We start from the raw sequence: 25776 nt of genomic DNA on the forward strand, positions 1-25776 counted from the left end.
TGAGTTATCTGGAAATACTAAAACTGCAGTTAGCATGTCACCTACCGACAAGGTTTTAAAAAGTCCTCTGCGGTTTTTATTAGAAAAAAAATGCAGGGCTAAATTAGTGGGGTTCCTCTTGCAATTTCTGACACTGTTCGGACCTCGGTTTCTGCTGTCTTTAGTTGCTGTTGGTGGACATGCCTCACAGTGGTTTTGAACTGCTGACACGTTTGTCGACTTGCGTGTAGAAAATTACACAGTGTACGGGAGCCTGCAGGGATTTTTTTTTTTAAACTGTTTGCAGGGTATGTCGAGTCAAGTCATTGTATAGCCTAAAATAAAATCTGCCTCACATGGCTTTGCAGACTGTACAATGTCTGACGCATGCCTTCTTTAGCCAAAGTTTAATAGTTCATTTAAAGCAAAAGAAACTACCGTTTTACAGTGTTCTTCTTGATGTTTTTTTTACTGTTATTGGATGTATCAGCATTGCAACTATGTGATAAGAAAATCAAACGAGTGAATTGAACGAAAACTCTGTCTTTCTGCTCCATGGCCACATCTTTCTCTGTCTCCCTTTCCTTATTCTCTGCCCTCCATCCAGATATTATTGAGCTTTTGGTAATTCCTGTTTCTATGGCAACATGAGTCAAGTCATCCTGTGGATGGTTGTGGGGGGATGGACTCAGAGATCCAGCGGGTAAGTGTCTGGTTTTTTTTTTTTTGTCCAAAAGGCTAGATTACTTTCCTCTTTTAACTTATCCTTTTTTATGCTTTTTTTTCAATCCTGAAAAACATGTCTTGCATTCATGTTGGGAAAAGTCAATGACAAAGTCTCTAGAAGGTATTAAGATTGGGAAACTGCTTGACGTACAATACAACCTTGATGTTTAAGCTTGTACGTTTTATTGTACTTCAAGCAGTTTGCCATTGTTAATACAGCATACTTTTTCATCCCTCTGAACTTTTTCCAAGATAAAAAAAGGGCCTTTATAAATTAAGAGCTGGCTCCCTGATGTGTTTTGATGGTCAACAATTGCCCCCAAAAGGGTCCTGATTTGGCTCCCAAAATTGGCACACGAAGAAGAAAGATTGTAGCTGGCAATTAGATTACGTCCATGATGCGTTTTTGCTTTAAAAGGTGCGGCGCAATTTTCAGTCAAAGTCAACAAAAAAGTGCAATCATGTTCAGAAAGAAGACATTCCGATCATTCCGGGCTTTTATGTTATTTTCATGTCAACCCAAGGTAGCGCAGTATTGATGTTGAGGTACTGGGAGCTTGTAGCAGAGCATGTTTGCACTTTTATTTCCCCTGTCCTCAAATAACATGACACACTTTACACATGCCTCCACAAGCTCAAGTATCCCCTAGGCTTATACGGCATCTTACATTGCTGGTTCCTTATTTCTAAAGGGAATCATTTATAATGGACTTTTCATTCTCCCGAGTGCTGGTTTAATAGACATGCATTGTGGAAAGTATCAAACACAGTTTCACACACAAGCTGGGGCTCCAATTCCACAAGGTGGAGAACGTTAATAATATAAAACATAATAGCAACAATTGTATGTAATGATAAGTGTAGTCATCTCCAGTGAGCAACAACCCTGACATTTGAAAAGCGGTGAGTCAGCCTGGGCAGCACATCCACATCATGCAGTTGCAGACATTTTAAAAAGCACATATTTGCGAAACGCTGGATCTTATCAAAACCTGTAACTTTGGTAGGAAAAAATCTCATGTGTGCAGTAATCTTTTAACAGAGGTAATAGTAGATAAGAATTAAGGGATTATTATAAAATCCTTGAACTGGGTTTTTAGTGAATCAAGTTCTTTTCATTCTTTTTTTCCTCCTCCCTCTTGTGCATTTGCCCGAGCCTAAAGAGCCTCTACAGCACTCCAGTAAACACGAGTGCAGGTTGACGCCACATTAGATTAATTGGGCTGCAAACTTCTTTTAAAGAAACATGCGAGTGAACGCTCAGCTACAGAGAAGGCGCTTTCAAAAAAGGGGTTTGATTTTTGTTTGAACTGAAATTCTTGGCTAACACTGAGACTAAGTTCAGTCATACTTTTTTCCCAATGTTCCCACTGTGTCTGTGTTGGATGACTCCATGGTGTCCAAACCTTTATGACCAGAGTATAGCCATCTTCTAATGGCCAGGCTGCCACAGCTTTCTGGCTCTCTTCCTCTGGAAAGCCTATACCCACTATCTTCCACCATTGTGTTTTGGATTTGTATTGAATAAACTATACATTAGAAGCATGTTTACTGTGTGGACCTCCATTGAATGTTATGGCCCAGACAAGCTGGTCAGAACAAGTGGCCGGTGAGTGTGTGTACAGGACAAGATGGGCACGGCCAAAAGAGGCACTTCTTTGTCCAGAAAGGGAGCCAAGAACAATGCAGACAACTTGCTTTTGAAATAGTCAAAAGAGGTTGTTCACCTCGTCTAATATCTGCCCCTGGCAGCCGTTTCAGTTATAAATAACATTAACATAGAGATAAAGAATCTTGTCCCTGATGGTCTTGTTTGCTTCTGGAAGTCATAGCGAGGCATTACTGTTAATTTCAGTCTGTTTCATGAGTAGTTAAAAGCCACAGGAGCTTTAAGTAAAGGACTGTGTGCTGACTGCTTGCTTGTATCAGAATTGGCATAATAGTAAGTGTAAGAATCCCTCCAAAGTTTGTGGTTATAAGCTGTAATTATCACTGAAGAAGACATGGAGAATTTTGAATTACGTCCCACGCTATGCATGTATGTGGAGATGATCGAACCAGTTTCATATTGAAAGAAACCCCTTATCGGAGCGAGTATGACACAGGATGTTATGGTGGATTTGCAGGTGTTTTAGCAAATAATTTGCAAATGGGTCAATGTAGCCAAAGCTATAACATAACATCCCATGAACTTATTAACTTCAAAGACATGAACACTTTTTGATAATTAAAATTCTGGTGCGATGTGCACCCTTCCCCTTCTCCCCATCTACAAAAACCATCTCATCTATGTACCAACTTGGCAGTGAGTTGCACAAAGCCTCTGGTGGATTAAAAGTTCAGTTAGTCCGCATTAAACACAATTAAATATGTTAATCGTTTTGTCCGCTTGCTTTTTGCTAATGCAATTCAAGTAGTTTTACATGTGGGGACACAGGTGGCTATTGTATACCGTAGATGTAATTTGCAAAAAGATGTCAGAATGACAAATGCCTTCTCCAAACATGTATTATTTTACCCATCAATATTCAAAACATTCCCAGACAAAGAGACACGATACTGATGAGGATGATTCTGCATTCAAATGGAGTTCACAATGCAGCTTTGTAAAAACACTTTCATAATTCTTAGCAGCAAGCAAATCAGAGTTTGAACTTGTATCTACTGTCCTGTAAGGCAAGTCCCAGAGCCTTTCACAAGTCAAACTGCTTTCAAGAAGCTACACTTTGTCGCAGTAGCTTTTTAAAAAAAAAAAAAAACATGTTCCTGGGTCAGAGATTGCAACTACCAATGAAATTGTGAGTCAGTTAACATCCTGATGTTACATACACAACCACCCCCCCCCCCCCCCCCCCCCCCAAAAAAAAAAAAAATAGAGGCTGAAAGATTTGGAGTTCCACCTACTGACTGATTGTGGTATAGGTAAAAAAAAAACAAGACCACCTCCATGTTAACAGATGGGCCATGGGTCCAAGTATAAAATGAAAATACATGTCAAATCTTTTTTTTTTTTACACATTCTTTCTGGCATTCAAGTTAGTTCTCACCATTTTGATTTAGACCTGAGTGTTGTTTTTTACTTATAAGATTAGAATCAATTGGTTAATGAATGGTATTAAACGAGGTACACCATCATTGATGATAGCTAGTATCTTCTTCAAAATTACAATAATCTGTTCTGCTGGAAGCTGACCAAACAATTCAAACCAGAATTGCATTTTTTCCCAAAGCCCTAGAGTATCAATTTGCTTGAATAACTTGACTGTTCTCTCTGCCTCCGCTTCACAAATGGACAAAGCGTTTTCCACAACCAGCTCATAAGCTGCTGAAGTGTCTCTTACATTATCATTGGCTATTCGTTTACCCTGTAACTACAGAAGAAGTGGTCATTTGGGACTTGTTTGTACCTCCAAAAGTGTTGCTCATCATGCTCGCTGTGTCGTCACCGAGGTCATAACAAGACTGAGGGCAGATCTTCAGAGGAAATCTGACGCAGTTCCAACCTAGTGAGCCAATGGAAAAGATGACATGGACGTTGGTGTTACTAATGAACATAGATGATGCATTGTAAAAAGACCTTCACTCTGTGCTTCCTTGGAGCCTAAATGGTGGACAACAAAGGACAAAATGTTAAAGAAATCCCATAATTTATAACACTATTTGTCTGTATACTGCTCATGTCTCTGTTGATGATTGATTCAGGCACGTTGCATTCACAGCTCTTATGTAATTCTTCTGTTTTCTGCCCCTGACAAAAATAGTGCATCATTAATGCCATTTGAATTTTTTACGAGTTGACGGAAATGGTGGGTTTTTTTTTTTTTTTGTCTCAGATCAAGAGCAGTAGAGAGGGGAGTTTGGCTTAAAATCTTAAAATGTTAATCCACTTTCTTGCCAATTGTAGCTGCAGCTAATTCCCAAAGTAGTTCAAAATCTACCAGCTGGCCATGACCAATGATTCGCACTATGAAATGCTTAGTCACCATAAAAATAGCCTCTTGTTATTTGGAGATTAATCACTTTGTTTCGTAACAAGCAGAACTTTCGCTTAACTCTTTTCTTGACACTATGATAGCAAGTTTACTGCCTCTACACTAAATCCCAGGATGATACGTGTTTATCCGCTTATCCTCTTTATTAAAACCCCTCATCTTCTTACAACGCTTTAACGCTTCCCCTATAATTTTCCACCAACATCGTCCACTTTTTACTTTCCTTTAATCATTCACTACTTCAGAATTTCTTCCTCTCTCTTTTATCCCCCTTTTTTTTTTTTTTTTAACATTTCTGCCGAATTTCCATGCCAGTTTCTTGGTGTCTAGACTTTTTGGTCAGGGGTGGCCCCAACTGGTACACTGGCTTGTGCAGTGGTGGCCTCAAGTTTGTATGCATACACATGAATGAGGAGAACTTCTTTTCCGCTTCTGTCTGCACTTATCACATTGGCAAAATAAAAAAAATTGTGAGCATACATCTGAAAACTATGCGCTTCCTGTTACAACACATCCTGAATAGTGGGTTTTAACATCAGTTCCACCTTTGGCAAAGCAAAGGCTGTGTATAAAATAGCTATCTCTTTCAACGCAGAGAACTACATTTACCATTAGCCCTGCTATTTCAGGTCTCAGAGGGCAATCAGATGTGCGCTGACATGCTGACACTATTGTGTGGTCCCATTTGGTAAAGACACAAATGGGGCCCAATCCCAGTGGACTACTTGAGTTGCACGCGGAGAAGCACCCCCAAAATTCATGATAGATATCCAATTTAAGCCGGATGTAGAAATCAAGAGAAAGTTACAAACCACTTTTCTCCCTCTGGTAAAGTATAACTAATTCTGTATCAAAATGATGCTTTAAAAAATTGGACATATCGGCTTTATTTCAACCTTTCTGAATAACTGAATTTTGGAAACAGTCAATTTAAACATTCCAAAAATAAACACTATATAGGATATACAAAATGCATAAATGGGTATATTGTACTTATAGAAATGAAACACTGACCTCAATTGTAAAGCTTCTCTTCAGTGTTCGTGCATGAGGGTTTGAGTACTGCCAAAAGCTCGTTTAACCAAACTCAAAACTGGGAATGATTGCATCCCATGTAGACACAGATGGAGAAGTAAGCCGCCGCTGCTCTTCAAACGTGCCGCTTCCAGTACACAGCCTGTGTAGACACGTGTAAGATTACCTTCTCAAATGGAATCACTGTTGTATTACAAAGAAAGGGCACAAGTAAGTCCTGCCCACACAGGGGAGGAAGTGGGATTTTTGTATCGCTTCAAGGTGCTTCATTGTCATTTTAGTCCACAACTGACTGAATGTAAAGTTATTAAACTTGATTTCTACGATATAAAAAGTGTAAAATGCCGCATATGCTTCCTTTAATAAGCAAAATTGTTAGCACAAAGTTCACAGGTTGAGGCTGTCTGAAACTGCTCATCACATGGTTCGTATCAAAAGTACAGGTTCAAATTTGTTCTTCACACTCACAGGATTTTTTTTTTTTTCACTCCCATCTTTTCACGCCACACGTTTCTTTTCAACAAGAAATAAGCAGAACATGTAGCCATCTTCACTCAGAACATCCTGTGTTTGGTGAACTGCAGTTGTACCCAAAATAGTTGTTGTTCTTCTTCTCAGCATCCGATTGTCAGGGCTTTGAATCATATCTCGGCTCCCCAAAAAAAAAACAACAACAAAAAAAAAACAGAAGGCACAGCAGCTTCTTAAAGTGCCCCCCCCCCCTTTCCTAATTCAAACATCAAGCAAGCAGCAGTGTCCTACATAAAATGTGATAGGGGGAAGAAAAGCCCAAACAGTGTCTCAGGGGAAAGAAAAAGGAGAAGAAGACGGACGATGCGGCAGGCTGACCTCATAAATGGAAACACACTGATGAACGCGTGCATGTGCCCAAACACACAACCCCCTTCTTTAGGAGAGTTTTTTTTTTTTTTTTCCCTTTATTGTTAAAGCCCTCAGAGCGCATGATTCACAATGTGTGACTGCAGGGGGGTGTTGGCTGAAGGGCCAAAGATGAACCCGTCCAAACACGGAGAAAAACAACAAAGAAATTACACACAGAAAAAACACACTGGCAACCAACAATCACTCACAACCCATGTACCTGACACGCTCACTTAGACTTTGAAATGACAGAAAGAGCCAACATCATAGCGTTTACTCAATCAGACAAATGTTCCTGACACATAGAACACCTTTGTGATGGTACAAAACGACATCAGAAGCCAAGCCTGGTGGAACATTTCCAAGGGAGCAACACGTAAACCAGGGCCGTCATAAAGTTGGAAGTCAAACAAACAAACGCTTTGCAGTGCAGGCAGATTTAAACTAGCGATTTTTGCTGTCTATTTTTTTCCTTTGTGTGGTCTTTAAAAGCAAGGCTACTAAGCACAGTCTGAATGTTTTCAACACGACCACCTCCGACAAAGCACGGTGGCTCACTCACAACCTAATCACCTTACCCAATTTACTGAATAAAAAAAAAATCTAACATATTTTTCAAATCATGTTGTTCATCTTATCACTAATCCTGTGTAGTTTAGTCCCTTTAGATGCACCGTAGATAGGCCATTGCAGCATCTTCTCGTAGCATTGGCCACACGCTCTGTCGTCACAGGAAACTGCACTGCACTCCTGAACGGTTCGTTTTACTTTAAAAAGTCCCAAATGTCTTGTCGAACGTGCAATGTCATTAATCATCATCAACTATTATATTTGATTTAGTTAACAAATGTACTGTTTGACAGTCCTAATACATTTATATTTATACTTCAAGAGAATACAAAGACTCCTGTTTTCATAGAAGCATGCAACAAGAGCCACCTGTTGGCATGAACACCAAAAATAGTAAGAACATCTTTCCCACAGGGACTCTTAAGTGCTTTGCACTTCACCGTTACTATACCTTATGGTATAAAAGCATATTGTATCTCCGTTATTGTGAGCCGATGACACTGAAGAAGGATGTATGTAGGTAAAAGCAGTATGACGTCAATACATATTACATACGTCTCTTCATTATATTGATAAAAATAAAAGCCACACAATGTTACGTTTCCTACTGAGCCGAATTTGCAAAGTGCTACTACAAAGGGAAGCGGTGGATAAATGAGTTGCTGTTATGTCGAGGGATAATTAACACTGGGCCTCGCAGCTAAACCAACTTCTAACAAGCTGACTTCAAAGAAAGGATGAGCTTCTTAACAGAACCCCAGTGAGTCTGACTCACCATATATGGTGTGACACACTACTTTTCTCAGTTTACTTAGGTACAAACATTGTATTAAGGGTGTTAATTCATGTTTGTTTGCTCACTTCGCATGAAAGCGTTTTTTAATGACGAGAACAATTAGTATCTATCTATCTATCTATCTATCTATCTATCTATCTATCTATCTATCTATCTATCTATCTATCTATCTATCTATCTATCTATCTATCTATCTATCTATCTATCTATCTATGAATTGAATTAGTGCATTCATTTTTTTGTATGTAATTGAAGAGAATTAATCCTTTGATACATTTTAAAAATTCAAGCATATCCCTTAACATTTAAACAGAGAATTGTCATCTGATAATACAATCTTCCAGTAATTCAAAGTTCTGATAAGAAACACAAAGACAGAGAATTCCCCTGAAGGCAAAGCTTTGATTATTTTAAGCATTATATTGAGAAATAGTCTTAGTGATAATAGACTACCATCAAAATGGCTCTTCATTAATAGCATAACTTTAATCTCCAGGCTGCACCAGGGTCAACTGGAGCCATTATGGTAAATCAATACCTCAAAGCTCCTGCCCACTCAAGTTCTGCTCTGTAACTTTTTCTCCTCGATGCTTTTTGTCTTTCCACAACAAACAAGTCATCGTTCAAATTTCAAAGACGGCCTCCGAGGACGCAAAGTCAAAAACAACTCCATTGTTCTTTGGGAACGCTGATGGTCTTTTAAAGCACGCTCATACACAGCAGCAGACAAGACGACATGATTGATACTGCACACACGACAAAACTCGTCTCCCACGTAATGGAGATTTTAAATGAATCTGTTTGTTTGCTGTCAAATAAATTTACCTGCAAGGGGAGTTGTGGGTGTTGTGTTGTTCTGACATTACAGTAAGGAAGAAAAGGATATAAAATAAGCACAATGTTGTTTATTTTATCCCCTGTAAATGAAATTGTCGATCTTAAATAAGGGATAAGGCACTAATGGATGTCTATAATCAGGAATAATTGGACTTTGGGAATGCTAGAACGTTGCGACAAATGGCTGGAAGGACATTATCCCACTTGGTCATCTTTGAAATAATAATTGAAAAAAAAAAAATTGCATCCATCTTTCAACTAAATATGAAGATTATTTTTCAGGTGGTGTAAAGCAGAATCAGTCACTGGTCTCTTACCACTCTTTATATGTTAGGGGGAAAGGTATGATTGACTGAATTAAAGCCTTCGACCATTTTAACATTTTTAATCACTTGTAGGTTTAGGTCTTTTGGGACGGGGTCAAATTTGGTCTCAAGGAACAGTGAAAAATAATCCCACCCCTCTCGTTTGAATACATTGTAAATTGATACCTTAGCTTAGCGAGAAGTTAATATGCAACCAGCACATTAATCTATAAAAGTTATAAGAGTACTCCTTCAAAAGTATGACACCCTGCAGCCAAAAGGAATCGTGTATTCATCCAGGCCGCAGTAAAAATGTTTAGAATACAGAATTGATGGATCGGTGAAGAGACAAGACATCCCTTTTAGAACAGATAAGTAAATAAACTTTAATGATGTGAGCAAGAGCAGAACTGACAAGTTGAAGCTCAGTGCTTAGAGCAATGTTTTCTGTGGCAGCTACAATTTAGAGCTGACACTCCAAGTTGTTAAACCAATTAGCGCTTCCTGTTCTGTCTGAAGCTAAAGACATGACAAAGCATCAGACGGACTAAAGCTAATGACCATTACTCTTCAAACGCTCCACGCCTTTTGCTTCGGCCTTCTCGGTGTTCCCGGAACACTAAAATGGACAATTATCTGTGTCCAAGGGCAAGGATCAATCAAGTGTTTTCTGAGGGTTGCCGTGTTAATGTTGGTTGAAGAAAACTGCAGGATCTGATTAGTTTAGATCTCAGGTGAAGGATTTAACGGTCAGTGCTTGGAAGTAGGAACGAAATGGCAGCAGACAGCCTGTTGCGTTCACTGATTGTTTGATGAACTACAGCAAACTCCTCGGGCGCTGTCACAGCCAGACAGGTTTTAAAATGCATGATAATGGCTTGAATAACACTATACCGGAGCCTATTGGTCCTGCATTAGCAATTCAGTCCTGCATTTCTTTTTTGGCAGCACAATATGACTGTAATTGCTTATTATCCATTGCTCATGTTTCTAAGAATAAGATTAAGTCTAAACAGTACATTTCACACCTTCAACCAAGAGATAACGATTCTTGAAACTATGTTTAAGTTGATTTCATTGAGGAAACATGTCACAAGTTGGTTCTACTTTTGATTTCCAGGCGAAACTCCCAACCTCGGCCAACGATTCAATCATTCTGATTGGATATTGGACAACTGGAAACAAATATTGTTTGTTTACACCAGCTTTACCTGCTGCCCAAAGTCATCGAACGCAGGGGTTCGCAAACTTTGCTGTGACAAGGACCCCCTTAAAGCATCTACTTCCACTTGGGACAACCTCAAGTATATTCTCATGAATTCCTGTTTACCTCGTTAGCCACTTATTACATTCAATATGTAGTTTTGTTGTGTTTTAATTACAACAATTTAAAGATTTTTAAAAGAAATGAAACAAAAACTTGGTTAAATAACGTCTAAAAATACATTTCAGAACATTTGATATAATTATATTATAAGTTGTGTTTTTTTATTGTTGTTCCATTTTCTCAGCTCTACCCTCAAAATGATGGTAAGCCCTGGTAACCCCCAGGTAGTTGGGACCCCCACTTTGAAAAACACTTGTTTAGGATTTGGTCCAAAGTGATCAGAATAATTTCTGTCAAAAAAATACTTGTGTGTGTGTGTCCATTTTATCAAATGGAGACGGTAGTTATGTAGTCACCAGGAGTACCCATTAACAAGCCTTCATTTGAGCTCTCACTTTGAGCTTCATCCAGCATGGCACATCAGTGCGGCAAGATGGTACTTAAAACATGTTTCCACGGGGCCTTTCAAACGAAATCTTCATCTTCCGCACATGTGGTCATCAGCGAGGCTAAGGACCATTTATTTCATTTCATGGAGACGTGATAATCTACTGGAGAATCAATTTCACCTTTCAAGTAATGACTCATGAGATAGTTGAGAAGGCTTGACTAATTTACAGCATATAATAGATTCTATCCATTTTATCCTCTCGTTTTTTGGTGTGCTTCTCTGGCAAAATGGAAGAAAAAGTTCATTTTTAAACAGCACAAATGTTGCAATTTTGGAGTTGCATGCTGTTCTAATTTTGCCTCCCTACTTCAAAATGTGCAATAAACATTTTCCTGGGTGCCTTCCCAATTTCCCAATTTGCATGTTTAATTTTACATTGTGCAAAACAAACAGGATGCAGCACACATTAGCGCTAATGAAGGGAAGACAGATGACATCTATGATGGCTATCACTGTGTCTGCATGACAACCTTCTTCCTCTCTTCTTGTTCAACCTGTCCCTGCTCACCGTTCTTTTCAACCCTCAGTCTTTCCAGTGTCCACATGACACATAATGACATTACATCCATTAACCATTTCTGAGCTACACTACCAAAATAATCCACAAGAGTAATTTACACCTAAAAAACCCCCCAGAAAAATGAACTCCCTTTGTTGTAACAATCCTCTTTCTTACTCACTATGTTCTCATTAATTTTCCCAAAGAGGCCTGTCAGCCGGGATAGTACATTATCCATTCATCAAGGTGTCATACATCGGCGGCACCACATATTGGCTGAAAGAAAAGGTCAAGCAACGAAATTTTGTGTTTGCAACCTAAAGTGTGCCATTCAGCATTTTAATTAACAAGCTGTGGCCGATGAAAAATGAATGAGCTGGGAGTAGTTAGAAAAAAAGGCTTTGTATAGCCTTGAGGAGAACAGGGCTGAGACATAATGATAATATACAGAGTCCCTGAGTACAATGAGAAAGCGAGCAAAGGGGTACCCAGCCAGCGTGCATGAATGGCAGCGCAAACATCTGTGAAAAAAGAAACGTGAAAAGCTGTTATACCTTATTATAGCCTGTCAAACAGATGATGAATGATTCTGGCACCATTTCCCCTCTTTAAAATATTTAAAAATCAATTTGGACTGATTTGATTCTTCAAATGAATTTGGCCCAAAAGCCGGTTTGAATGTTACACGTGTACAAATGCACTGCCATTGTGTGGTGACGTTCATGCATGATGAAATAAGACTGGAAGGTTTCAGCACCATGGACAGCGCTACATGATGAAATGCAGAAGCCGCTTTCTTCCATTGTGTTCACTTTTATGAAAAATGATTCTTCTTAAAATAGGTTCGTTTCATTGTGACAGTGCTTCTGAGTCACGGCCGTACACATACATATGCCAGGTTATTTCATGCATTTAAAACAACAAGGTGGATGACCCAGTGGTGATTCTGGAGTTGGTTGGGTCCTAAGGCGGAAAAAAACGGGGGCCCCTCCAACCAGCGTTCATCGCCATTGTGTTGGAATTAATCTGACACCACCCAAAACAATTTTTTTTTTTTTTTTAAATTCAAAAATTCAGATTGGGATTATTTAAAAATATAAATACAATAAACGTTAAAAACCTTGTCACTTCAAAATATGCAGACCAACAGTTTGCATATGTTGTGTTATTCAAGTGTCTTGTAGCGTAGCGTAGTGTGGTGTTGAAGCAGTACACCAGAAAATGACCTGTTAAAACTGCCACAGACAAAGATAATTTACAGAAGAAGACAAAGGGGAAAGTTTAAAACTGAGATTAGGGACATGTCTGTAGCCTACTAATATCCAGCAGTACCGCTAAATTGTCGCTACCAGTAAATTTGTCTGAAAATTAAAATAAACTACGCTGATCTCGGAGAGCAAGCTCACCAAATTTGGGGTCAGCATTACCAGCACCTTATTTTGTCGGCGCCTCAGTTTGGCACTGGATCTTCTGTTCATTCGGTGCCTGTTTTAACGTGGTGTTGACTGCAGAGGATTTTACACTTTGTGTCCACTTTGTAAAACTCTTTCTGCCTTTTGATGTGCCTTGTAAAAACAATGGTGTCAAAAAGTCTAAACTCCCTGATGAAGGCCACTATAGACTGTGTTGGCGTTTTCCACTTTTCTTTCCTCTCTTCCCTACTTTAACCTCTCCTACACACGAGTGCCCATGAACCTCCTGAGAGACCACTCCACTGCTGCTCAGAGGTGAGCTCTTCCGTTGTTCGATTCTTTCTACTCGGTCCTTATATTCTGATAATTAATCCCTGAAGAATCTTCGTTATTCAAAACTAAAATCTGGGGAAATCTTGTGGTGTAATGATTTGGGGATGTTGTGTAGGCCTTTAAATCAATGGAAACTGAGGGTGGCAGAAATATTGTGAATGCCAGCTGAGATTAAAATGACACTTAAAGAAGACGAAGTGAGGTAAATGAAGAGAAAATGCATAACAAGGGATTTTAAAGCAGTAGTGGCCAATAGCACTTAATGAGGATTCTGGGTGCATGATGAAGAGGTGATAACATTTCAATGACACATCCAATGGTCTTCAATCTTTCCTACCTGAAAGACCGATCACTGGCTCCCTTAACTACCTGTTACCGTTGGTAAATTTACATTTCCGCCCGATAAACTGCTCGCAAAGATCGTTAAACTCTAAAATTGGCGGATTTTTCCAGTGATCTGTTCAAGCACGTTGTCTGTTCTAAAGTCAAATAAGTCCAATATTTGGAAGATGTGCCAAATCACTACCCAGGGCCCAAACTGCTGTAAGCGTCAGAACTCACAGATAGAGTTTAGCAAATCCAGTGACAGCGCCTGAAACGCTGAGAGCATTATGTTGTTTGATAGAAGAATAATTTTACATCAGTGTAACCATGGAGACAGGCAGCTGTAAAGATGGACATACGAGCATATGGTCCCTAATGGAAACAGGTTTTTTTACACAGTGAGATGTTGGCATCATCTAATTATACACGAACACATGGGGAACAGCTCTGCCAGGACGCACTTGTCAACCAACAGAAGCAGGGTAGCCTTTTCATCGTGCTTCTCATTATAACTAAGGCTTAAGCCGTCCTACATGGAGGCATTAAGGACAGAAATGAACAAAGAACAGGATTCCACAATGTTTTCCTCACTTTGCACATTGCATGGACTGCTTCTCTTGTAACATCAAATTAGAGTTATGCATTTCACAAAAGTATACCTCACAAAAAGGGAAACTGCAAACTCTGATGATTTGTTCTTACATGTGGCGTGGCCTTCTTGCCCGAGGAAAATAAAAGGTAGAATCAGAGAGAAATGGAGAAAAGAAGGGGTTTTTTTCCCCGCCAATTTCAGAGCCATATGCTGTTGGTGAGAACCACACTTAAAGACAATCAGAGTTGAAAAAGCATCTGATGAGTGTTTCACCTCCAGGCATGTGCTGTCCATTTACAAGATGCAAAAACAGAAACAATGCTCTGATGTTTGAGGGAAAGCAAGGCTGGACTCTCAGAAAGCTTGGCGCTCAAAGGCAGGAAACAGTCCGCTCTTTTCTTGACTGTGTTGATGAACTGGGGAGAAGGCATTAACTGATACTTAAATGAATCGCCAAAGAAAGAATCCTACAGAATATAGCCAGACCGATGCAGGATTTTCGGGGCCAATATCGATGTTCGCTAAAATGTGGAGAGAAAAAATCTGATAGCTTTATTTGATGTTCAATCTGGACAGACTGGATGAGTTGAATCACATCAATCTGGGAAGTTTGTAGACAAGCTCGAGACACATATCAGCATTACAACACCTTGGTAAAGTGTATTTTGTATATGTGACATTTAATCACAATAACAAGCAACAAAGATGTCAAAATGTACCACCTGAAACGTAATACTTCTATTAATCTACTTTGTACCTTTCATTCAGTGATGTTCAATCTTTTTTACAAGGTCTCACCTGTTCTCTCAAACCTCACAACACTGGACTTGGATGATTCATTTTTTTAACCCTGCTTGAAGTCCTGCTGATTGACCTCAATGACAGTGTGCCCAGAGAAACACCCTGATACATTTCCAAGAAACAAGCATTGTGGGTAAAAGGTTAAGGGCAGATGTCTACTCCTGTCGCAATCATCACAGATAAGAGTGGTGGACGTTTCATATCATATTTTCACTTTCTACAGAATTCAACACACACTCTGATTTGACAAAAGTAGGGCATATTGAGGACATTTTTTTCTTTACTTTCATTTAGTGAGTGTTTATGTTAATAGAGGTGAAGAGGCTCTGCCTGATATAGATCACTGCTTGGGGGATAAGTGCAGTTAACTCTAGGCTTTGGGTTAACTGATTATAATGTGGCCTTACCATGTAAGGCATGTGTCGTGGGACTACACTGGAAGAAATGAAGCAGCCTATAAATGGTCTTCTCTTTTGTACATCCTTTCTATTCTGACCTCTTCAAGTGACTTCTACAAGAGGCATTTCATACATTTCAAAGGGGGGGCTTGAAGATGAAAAAGCAGGGGGTCTATCTGCCAGGCTTTGAATAGATAGCTGACTTCTTCTGCTGATGAGGTACCACTAGAGTTTCAATTTCCTCTGTTTCCAATGGATTAGTGTATATTTGCCAATGCAGGCTGTTAACCCCTTTCTTCAGTGATTTAATTTGGGTAACTTCTGTTTTCTCTCACTGCCAGCCATTAATTGAAGTAGAACTCAATAATAGGAGCCATCAAAGTGTTCTCAGGTAGCTCTGGACAACCATAAAGCCACAGCATAACAATGGCAACGCCATAAAAATCATGCCTTTTGTAACTGGAGCCATCTTGCCGCTTGTTGGATAGAGTCCATGAAAGATCTCCATGTAATGAGAAACAGTATGGGATCACCTGGAAACACAGTCTTCCAAACATTGTCCTGACTGACGTTCATGTTTGTTTTCGCTTGACACTAAGCTGATGGATATCAAAGCAACAGATTGTGCACAAAAAAAAAAAAATTATAAATACAGGAATCCATTTGAAACAGATGCTCATCAAATTGTTTTCTTGCAGGTACTCGAGGCTCACAATGCAATAAGTGGCACTTGTGGTAAACATGTAAACATGCAGCAACATAATGACGCATGTCATGCATCATTTTGGTGACTGAATATGACGATTCAATTAGTTTAAGTGGGTTTTAAGTGTTTAAACATGACCAAGACGTGTGTAGTGTACATAAAACTCAAAAAGCCACTGTTATCAGTAACTTCTGGAAAATGGATTCTACCAGTGAATACACTGGTACATATCAAAAAATTATATCTTTTTGTTTGAAAAAAAAGGCACATTGTCTTTATAAATTCCATACCTGTTACAAAATTAAAAATACAAATATTAAACTAACATTATTAATAATAAATAATAAGTTATATAAAGTCTGTATGTATTATGTTAAAATTGTTGTTTTATTGTTCATTTTCTCTTCGTAGCTTCTTTGGTGGATTTCATTAAAGCTATGACATCAAATGTCACATGTAGACCCCAATCAACAAAAACAACACATTGGCAATGGAAATAAATGGTTTTCCCAATCCTTTCTTGATCCCACATACTAATGGATTTAAAGGCTAGAGATCATGCACACAGAAGAAGTAATGACATGGATCCCTTTGAGACAGATGGTAAGAAGTGCCACCAATTATTTCCTTGCTTTCACAGGAATGTGATAAGTGGCACATTTGCCAAACATTAAGACATGCAGCAACATAATGATGCATGTTGTTCGCCATTTTGATTACTAAGTACAATTATTCAAATGCTTTAAAGGGATTCAAGTGTGCAAAGATGACTCCAATGATGGGTAAATACAACTCAATCAGCATAGATTATCTGTTGCTGAGGGAAAATAAGAGCTACTAATGGATTAGTTTTTACATCCATCATTATAGCTAATTGTTTGTAAAAGCCAAGGATTATCTGCTGCTACCTTTAAATTTGATGAAAATTCATTTCTGAAAAAAATAAACTCCATGGACTCTTTGGAATTGCTAAACATGGAAAACCAACTTCTGTTCCAAAACTATTTCCTGGATAATTTTCACACAGCAAAAAAAATCTGAACTGTAATAAAAGAAGCATGTCTGGTTATGGCATTACACCATGTCTGTTTTACCCCAGGCTCTCCAAGATGATGAGAAACAGAATAATTTATCTATCTGTTGAATATTTAATCAAAAGTTCTAATCCCATATGTTAAATGCCAACTTCACTTGCAGTTTTTTATTACAAGAAAAAAGGTCTTAAATGCTACAATGGCGTCCATGTGGAAAAAACAGGGGTTCTTTTTTGTTGGTTTGTTGGATAAGAGCCCCCTATCCAAGCCTAGTTTCAGACAAAAAAATAATTTGATCCCCTGTGACCAATATGGCGTCCAAGTTAATAAAAGCCTCGTATAACAGAAATAGGTCAAAGCGACTGCATTTGTCAATTGCTTTTCCAGGTTTGAGAATGTTGCCTTTGCTGTGAAAGGCTGAAATAAAAAGATTTCTCATCACTCTGTTTACAAAACTGAAGGACTGAAAAGTGACAGATGAAAAATGAATTGTCAAAATAGACACACTCAAGGCAAATAAATCTGACTATTAGTAAATCTCTAAATATTAGCATGGCTTCATTTGAACTTAGCAAATTTGTTTTGCCCTCCTTATCAGCTAATTTAAGTTATGCTAGTCACATGGCAAAAAGCTTACCAATGATGGTCTGCTTGAAAATTGATCTTTTGGACCTTCAATCCCTCAGTCTAGTTAATACTTCAAAACGGTTAAATAGGTGTGAAACTTCTCACTTTCAAAGTCCCAATCTGTTTAATCTGTTTAATCTGTTTAATCCACAAGTCGGTGGGCACTCTTAGCTTGCACATCACTGAATTTATTTGATGAACTGCGATGAGGTATGAATCCTACCAACAAACAAGATTTTTGCCTTTAGCATCACTTGTAAGTTGATCATTTATCCTATCCAGAATGGCACCACTGTGCCTACGTACACCTTTGCAAATAAAGCAGTATGGATGCAAGACTGCAAGCTACACTTTATAATCTCCCTCACTGTCACAGGAGACATTAAACAACTGGTTTCACAGGCTGACTCCTTCTGACAAGTAAACTTATCTCAATATGTTCAATCCACAGAGCTCGCTTTGATGCTGAAATGAGGACACTCATGTTGATAAGACATGTACAGCTAATGAACAGCCTGTCTTAGATTTTTAACTAACAGCCAGGGATTGTGACACACAATTCAATCAACCCCTCATGCACAAATATTGTTATGCGGTCTGTAAATAAGGTAAGAAAGCAAATCCTTTAGCACATGTCTGCAGATCACACATGGTAAATTAATAACCGTCTGGTGAGGGGTTTAGCATGTAGTAATATATTTGGCAGGACCAGTAATTATAAAACTAGGCCATATTGCAATGGGAGATAATTAACGTTAGCCCGTCCCTGGGAGGTTTTTGTGGAGTGGGGGGAGGCTTTGACACAGCCTATTCAATTATGTCCTTCCCCGTGGGTCCGGAAACCCAGAATTTAGAATATCTAAATCAGGCACATGACAAATTTCTTAGTGAGTCAGATGGAGCAGGTCACAGATGACAAAGTGGCCGGCAAGTTGTAAGAGCATATCATGTTTGCAGTGGGGTGTAGGTAGAGGTTTTGCTATTGGAAAGTTGTCTGCTTTTTGTGATATAATAAGGTGAGACATACACCCACCTCCTTTTAATGCTTGTACATGAAAAGGAGGCCTTTGTGCTTGAATACAAAAGCAAATGCTATTATTTCATGGCTTTTTACAGTCGATAACTGTGTTTTATCACTCAGACATCCCTAAAGACCTGCTTGGCTGGAAAGCATTTATAATAGCCCTCTCTTATTATCAGGTTTCTGTTCCTGAGGACGAGAAAATACATGAAAATATGAAGAAAAGGCGACCAGCACCCAACCGATCAATTAATGAGATGTTGGAAAACCCTCACATTCTCATATAGATTTTTGTATGGCATCTGTGGAGTTGATTGCATTGGAAATCCCTACAATGTCATGATTATAACTTTTCTTGATGAAATTTGGAATGGCCTCCCAAACGACGCTCATAAGATGATGGGATTTAATTAGGCTGCAATTATAGACGCTAGCTGTGGCTCTTATACCTGAAAAGTTAGCACTTTGGAAATTATGGCTGAAATTGGTTTCTAAATGGATGGAACACAAGGCACAGGAAGATGAAGAAGGAAAAAAAGTGGTAATATGAAAAGAGAAAGTTGGAGAAAATGTTGGTTGGATGCATGGAGGGAAAACCCATTACATTTAGGAGTCATTATTGAAGACAGTAAAAATGCATCATCGCTCGATGAAAAGTCAATTTTAGCCGAGATCCCCACAAGGCATAAACAACGTTTAAATGCAAACCTTGCAACTACTGTACATAGAGTTGCGACCTAAAGTCACAGATGCTTCACTGATTACAATTAATCTCTCTAATAAAGCAAGAAAGACGGTTGAACTTAGCATCCCTGACTTAGTTAAACCAAGTAGAAGCTGCAAGAGATCCGCTATACAATATGTCCCTCTTTGTGCTGTATGTAGCGCATCACAGAAAAAGAAATGGGTCAATGATATCAACACGGGAATTCGAGACATTACATCTGACCCATGATGCTTTCAACACCTGCACATTGGAGATCTGGATAAAAATAACATCCATGCCACCATAAGGAAAAGGCTCTACGACTTGATCATTTTTGAGAAAGACACTAAACAAGGGCAAAAATAAGCTGAGGTACCGTATTCTGTTTAGCCCGTGGAACTCTTCTTGTTCTTGTTTTTTTGTTGCCTTTACAACCATTAAAGTTAAAGAATCGTGTTGTCTCTTTTCGTCAAATGATAGCTTGTGAGATACTTAAAATTGACATCAAGGACTGTTCACAGAGATCAATTGTCAAGACAAGCCGCCATTACCAAGACCAAGTGGTAAACTTCAAGTCAAGGCATAGATCACAGCTATCTACACACCATTAAAGTCCAAGACTGAAGTAGCCAAAAAAAAAAAACGTGCATGTCTTTCTACAGAATGATGCACAAGAGAGGGGTGGATAGAGATAGAACGACCGGGAACAGTGACTGCTCATTGATCACGCTGGGTTTCTAGTTCATACACGTGCTGCTTGTACCAAACCAACCTTTCTCAACAAGCAGCTGCTGCAAGGTGAGAAAAGGAAACTTGTTGCTGCAACATCATGTGCAGGTCACTTCCTGGGTTCCTTGGAGGGGGAAAAAAAAGCTGCTGAATGTCCTTTACCGTTGGAGGAAATAAATTGGAACTTTTCGGATCCTTGTTTGATTTCTTGTCTGAGTAATTCCATATCTTGTCACAAACTTGAACCAGTAAATACGCAAGGGCTGAACTTACATCTTATTTCATAATACATAACTAAGTGGATAAATGTAAGTGAACTTAAAAATGTAAGAGATTGAATGGGTATTGTTACCAAATTGTGGCCATGAGACGCGCAGTTAAAAGAGAAGGCAAATTCAAAGAGTGGCCTGGTTGTGATTGGGAACAAAACATGGTTCCATATTTAATTAACAAAGGCATGATTGACGAAGAATTAATTTGAACAAAGGCAGTGGTCATTATTCTCCAATATTCTAAGCTTTCTTTCAGGCCAATATTACTCTTTTGTATTCCTTTCTCCCAGCGATGAGTCAAGTTACATTATCACTGGGAGAAAATGACGGTTATTCTTAGGTTGGAAATAGCACTTCCCAGGATGCAACACTATTGATTTTCTTTCACTTTTTTATCAACACGAGATAACACCTTGAAGGAGAATCCAAGGAGCTGCTGGCGAACAAAACCAGTTTCTTCCTTACAAGGGTGATCATTTATGTCACATCTATAATACTCTTTCCATTTTTTTTTTACATCGTTTCTCTAAACTGCCTCTGAGAAATTTTTCATTTTGGCGCTCCTTCTCACGGTCGTCCCACCACTCCAAGAAACTGACTTCAAGTCAAATCGGGTGCTTTCACGGTTTTAGTTGTCCTTCTATGCTGATGACTCTGTGCTCATTGAATGAGTCACAGTTGACAGCACAGCTGGAAGTAATACCTCTTGAGAGGCTTTGATGAATCAATGTCAGGGTTATGTTGTAGAAAAGGACGTCAAGGTTAAAAAAAATAATCCAAAATCTAAAAGGAAAAGTTCTTTTACAGCGTTAGACTAAAAGGAAAGTGTACTATTTGGGAAACAATTCACTTGTCTTGACTTAAAAATTATTGGTTGGATAAAATCCTTATTAGATCCAGGAAACTCAAAGATGACAAAGTACCTTTTTGAGTCTCATTATTATGGAAATGAAATGTTGTGTCTGAATCAATGAGAGCACAATGTTCAAGGATTATAATTTCCGTTTGACACAATTTCGACAAACTACTGGAATCGAAAACAAAAAATAATGTGCAGTGTCCACGCCCCATTTTGCCGCCACTTCCTCCATTGTTTCGGAATAGCCTGGAATTCTTTTGAGATGTGAAAAAGCAAATTTCAACGTTTATCTCATATATATGGCAGTATATGATGTGGCAGTACCTAAGATAAAGCTAAATGATGTTCCCTATCATCTTGTCTGCTGCTCTAAACCTGAATGGTTTCAAAGAAGCATTCAGTCCTTGAAGGTAAGGAAAAGTCAGACCATTAAACATATGGCTGGCTTAGCTTTACTTTCTATTCAGGGGAAGCAAAGATAAAAGCAGCCCAGAAGTGCTACTTGGTCACTGAATTTATTGCGTTGGAATATTCCTGTGGAGAATGACTGTTTTATTTGGGCCATTCGTCTTGTTACTTAAACCATTATTTATGCCATCCGCCATTTTCAGTTAATCTCCTAAAGGGTGAGATTTATACCTATGGAAGGCAACCATTATCCACATGTGAAGTAAGTGGAATTGCAAAATGGTGTATTTCATCCCTTTGACACTAAGTACATTTCTCAGGCTGTGGCAGCAAAGCAGCCATACGTTAACAAAATGGTTTCTGTATTCTGTTTGGGTTTTTAAAGCCTTGTTCTGCGCCCCTTCTAAGCACGAAGTATGAATATGTCAATCCTTAAAGTTGTGATCAAACCTTAATGTGCTTGCCTAAGGTGCAAGTCTGCCTCTGGGTAAAGCAATTTTATCCTCCGCTGACAATAAAGGAAAGATGAACTGTGTCAACTGTGGCAGCACCCTGGGTGATTTTTCCACAGATGAAGGCATATTTTCTGGTTCAGAACATGACGATATGAAGCTTTTTTTTCTTTTTTTTTCAGAGCAAAGCTCTCTGTGGCATCGTGTTATTCTACTGATCTGGTCTTGTATATATCACCAACAGGGCAGCTTGCTGTTTTTATCTCTAGACAACCCCCAATCCTTTGCGACAGACACCAAAAACTTTATTTTTTTAATCAGCAGGGTCAAGCGACAACCATGAGGGAAAAAAAGCCACTCATGCAATCAAGAAGTTACCCTCCTTATTATGTCTGCTCCACTTTGGATCGCAACTCACAAATCGTCTCCTCGTCAGTCGCTAGCGACAGCTTAACCAACCCTTCGCACCACTTCAAAAAGCTCCCATCTTTTGAAGCTGGCATGCGTCGGAGTTTTTCCGCGCTGAGGAGTTAGTTTATCCAGCGGTCGTAAAGTGTCACATCTGCAGCAACGGGGGTGTTTTGATGACGCTAACACCATTGAATGTGAAAACTCTGGTATGTGGCGTATTTGTTTGTCCCAAAAGAGAATGCTTAAGAACTAAAATTGCAGAGAATATTTGAGAATATGTGTGGAACTCGCTGACAGGGTATAAGAAGTGAACTAGGGGGCATTTAAACATTGGAATCTTAAAAGGGTTTGGAGTGGATTTTGGTGACCGGGATGTGGTGGGTGGTGAGGGAGAGGGAGACAGTAGGGAGAGGGGAAAAGAAGATTCTGACAGAACATTAGAACACAGTCTTTTGAATCTGGCAGCCTTCTACACCCCGTGCACAGTAAATCAGACGGAGGGAAAATGAATGAATGAGGGGACAGAACACACGTGGGCCTGTATGCCCCGCCATCTCTGAGTTTTTCTACATTTTCTCTCTCTCTCTCTCTCTGCTAGAGGAAGGAGGGCGAGCGGCCGTGGCTTGCCTCCCCTCCTGTGACAGCTCCCTGCTCGCTCTCCTGTGAGCCATATTCTGCTCTGCTTCGGGGAAACTGTGACACACACAAATTGCACGCACGCCCCACGCGCTCGCTCGAACGCCGACCCACTGTATCTCTTTTTCGGCCGCACAGTTGCGCAGATACACACACACACACACACACACACACACACACACACACACACACACACACACACGGGGAAGTGACAGGCGACTGAGACAGCTCAGGGCCCCAGCAGGAGTCACAGAGGCGGTGTGCCAAGTCAGAGCCTCGACTCTGTTCCACCCCAGCAGGATGCCTTGAAAGGGCCACGGTGACACACAACTCACTATGACTGGCTATGTATAACTAGCAAATCAGTACATTATGTTAGTGTCAGGATGTCATCTATGGAGCATAGCTTCTCGCTCAATCAACATATGATAAAAACATTTTTTGATTAATGCACCATATCTACCATCAGGCACAAATTTCAAACAAATACCAGCGTGCACAACAGCATATACCAGAGCATTCGCAGCCTCCTTGTTTTATTTATGCAAATTGCATGTGGAAATTGTTTTTGGCAGCTTGTGCAATTGTGGCGGTACAAACACCTGCACGTTTAAAGAAACAGTCTGACATTTAGAGCAAAATGCTCGTTTTGTCATTAAACACGCAGTCAGAGTCGATTTCGTCTCCGCACATCCTGGATGTGTTCAGCCAAGCTCGGCTCTTAATGTGTGGTGCTGACCGCAGGAAGAGTACTTTCTACATTATGCTAATGGGGGCTGCTATTAAAAGAAAATTTCAAAGCTTAAGGATGATTTTTAAAAGAAAAGTGGGGAAACAAAGTACAGCTCTTTTCTAAGAACACAAAAAAAATGTTCTTGTTGGATTCAGTCCATGTTTGTATCAAAAATAATTCTGGGTTTTGCATTGTAAATTTGATTTCTGCCACTAGGGGATCCAGACTTACACATTGAGATGCTCTATTCTAGCCTTATCAAACAGCTGCCAATACATCAAACACAGGATTTTGTTTTTCAGATACAATGTTGACAAGCCATAACCACTTTTAAAAAAGCATCATTTTTCACTTTAGAGTATAAATTAATCTAAAACAAAATTTATAATACGATAATACAGTCTTATATACAGTATAAGGCCAAGTCCTCACAGGTAAGTCATTGGTCATTGACTGGAAAGAAGATAGATGTTATTTGATAAAAATTTAGCTGAAGGTCAAACCTCAAGTTTATTATGTTGCCACTGAAAGGCTCCTCTTTCTAATGATCCAATGATTTCACAGAGATTTCTTCGAGGCTGTCGTATCATCCAATAGTCAACTGATCTTGAGGATATTATATCACGCCTGGATTGTCTCTTTTCTATTGTTGGAGTCCTATCATTTCCCTCAACTATCATCCAACCACCATCGCTGTCGCAGCTCAATCTATAACTCTGCTTGGGCGTGTCCAATAGATGGCTTTCAATGTACTATATACATCTATTCACTCTGTAGGGACTTAAGGCGAGGTAATACAAGGGTTCTTTAAAGTGTGTAGTTTCATTAGAATATCCCCAGCTTCTTTACTCTTTGGGTAACAGTATTCTTCTTTTGGGAACAAGTTGAGGCCTGAGTTTTCTGATTAAGTGTCTTACATTCAGGATGATGGCCAAACTCTAAATTACTTCCTATCACCGTTTTAAAAAAGTTAAACCCAGTCTAGAGAATCCTCCCTTAAACCCAACTCAGAGTCAACAATAGGGTAATAGGAAAGCTGACCCTGCTGGATTGAAATGACCCAACACAGCAAATGTATCTGAGCAATACCAAATACTCTTATTTTCACCGTTAATGTTGTTGCTGGTGCAAAGTCTCACTCCTATTGCTGAAATGTGAAGTGGCTTATGGGAGGAGAAAAAAAAAGCAACGCAGGTCTTCTTCTTTTTCTCTTCTTCTGCAACGTGTCCGTCAAAGTCTGAACATTGTAAGTCTGAAATTGTTATAAATCTCAATAGCATTCTGATAACTGCTTTGCTTACTTCTACCTTATAAGGACTAAACTGAGCAAAGCCTGAGGAGGTTATTGAGGTCAAAGACCAATTAAAAAATATGTAGAATAAGGTTCTAATAAGTAATGACTAATACGCAGCCAGTATGCCTCTAATTAGCATGCTAACAAGCAACTAGTTAATGTTGAATATTGTGACCTTATTTTAAAGTGTTAACATAGTTGTCCAAATCTCAACTGGATTCTTAAGACTCAATGAGTCCTTCCAAGTGTTTTTAGATAGTTAGGTCCTTTGTACATCTCCATTGGGACCCAATAATCAGCAATAAATCTAAAGGTGGAATTTGCCAGTGTTTCTAAATTGTTGCTCTGGTTTTTCCCAATATAGCTTTTCCCATCTAGAACAACTGTCTGGGGGATATTTTGCCCTTTTAGAGACACTCGCCGAGGTCATCTCAGTGGGTTTACCTGTAGGTGGTCTGTTCCATTCATTAGGGCAACCTCTTTGTCAGAATTTGTTCTCCATTACATCTGCTTGGTTCTTTTAGTGTGTGCTCATCGAATGTGACTAAACTGACTAATGTAGCAAGGCTCTTGTCAAGGGCATTGGATGTGAAGAACAGCAAAAGCATTAATCAGTGTCCTTCATAAAA

At 39.2% G+C, this 25776-nt stretch overlaps 1 protein-coding gene across 1 annotated transcript in view; it reads right to left on the bottom strand.

Annotated features, from left to right (window-relative positions):
• slitrk5 (SLIT and NTRK like family member 5) overlaps window positions 1-25776 on the bottom strand; it is a 119966-nt gene that overhangs the window by 76488 nt on the left and 17702 nt on the right. Inside the window, exons 2-3 of the mRNA XM_079336197.1 lie at window positions 5712-5874; window positions 4113-4208 (exon numbers count right to left, since the gene is read on the bottom strand). The gene's annotated coding sequence lies outside the window, so the exon portion shown is untranslated. The remainder of the gene's footprint in view (window positions 1-4112; window positions 4209-5711; window positions 5875-25776) is intronic.

This window comes from Symphodus melops (assembly GCF_947650265.1).
Source record: "Symphodus melops genome assembly, chromosome: 23".
Classification (NCBI taxonomy): Eukaryota; Metazoa; Chordata; class Actinopteri; order Labriformes; family Labridae; genus Symphodus; species Symphodus melops.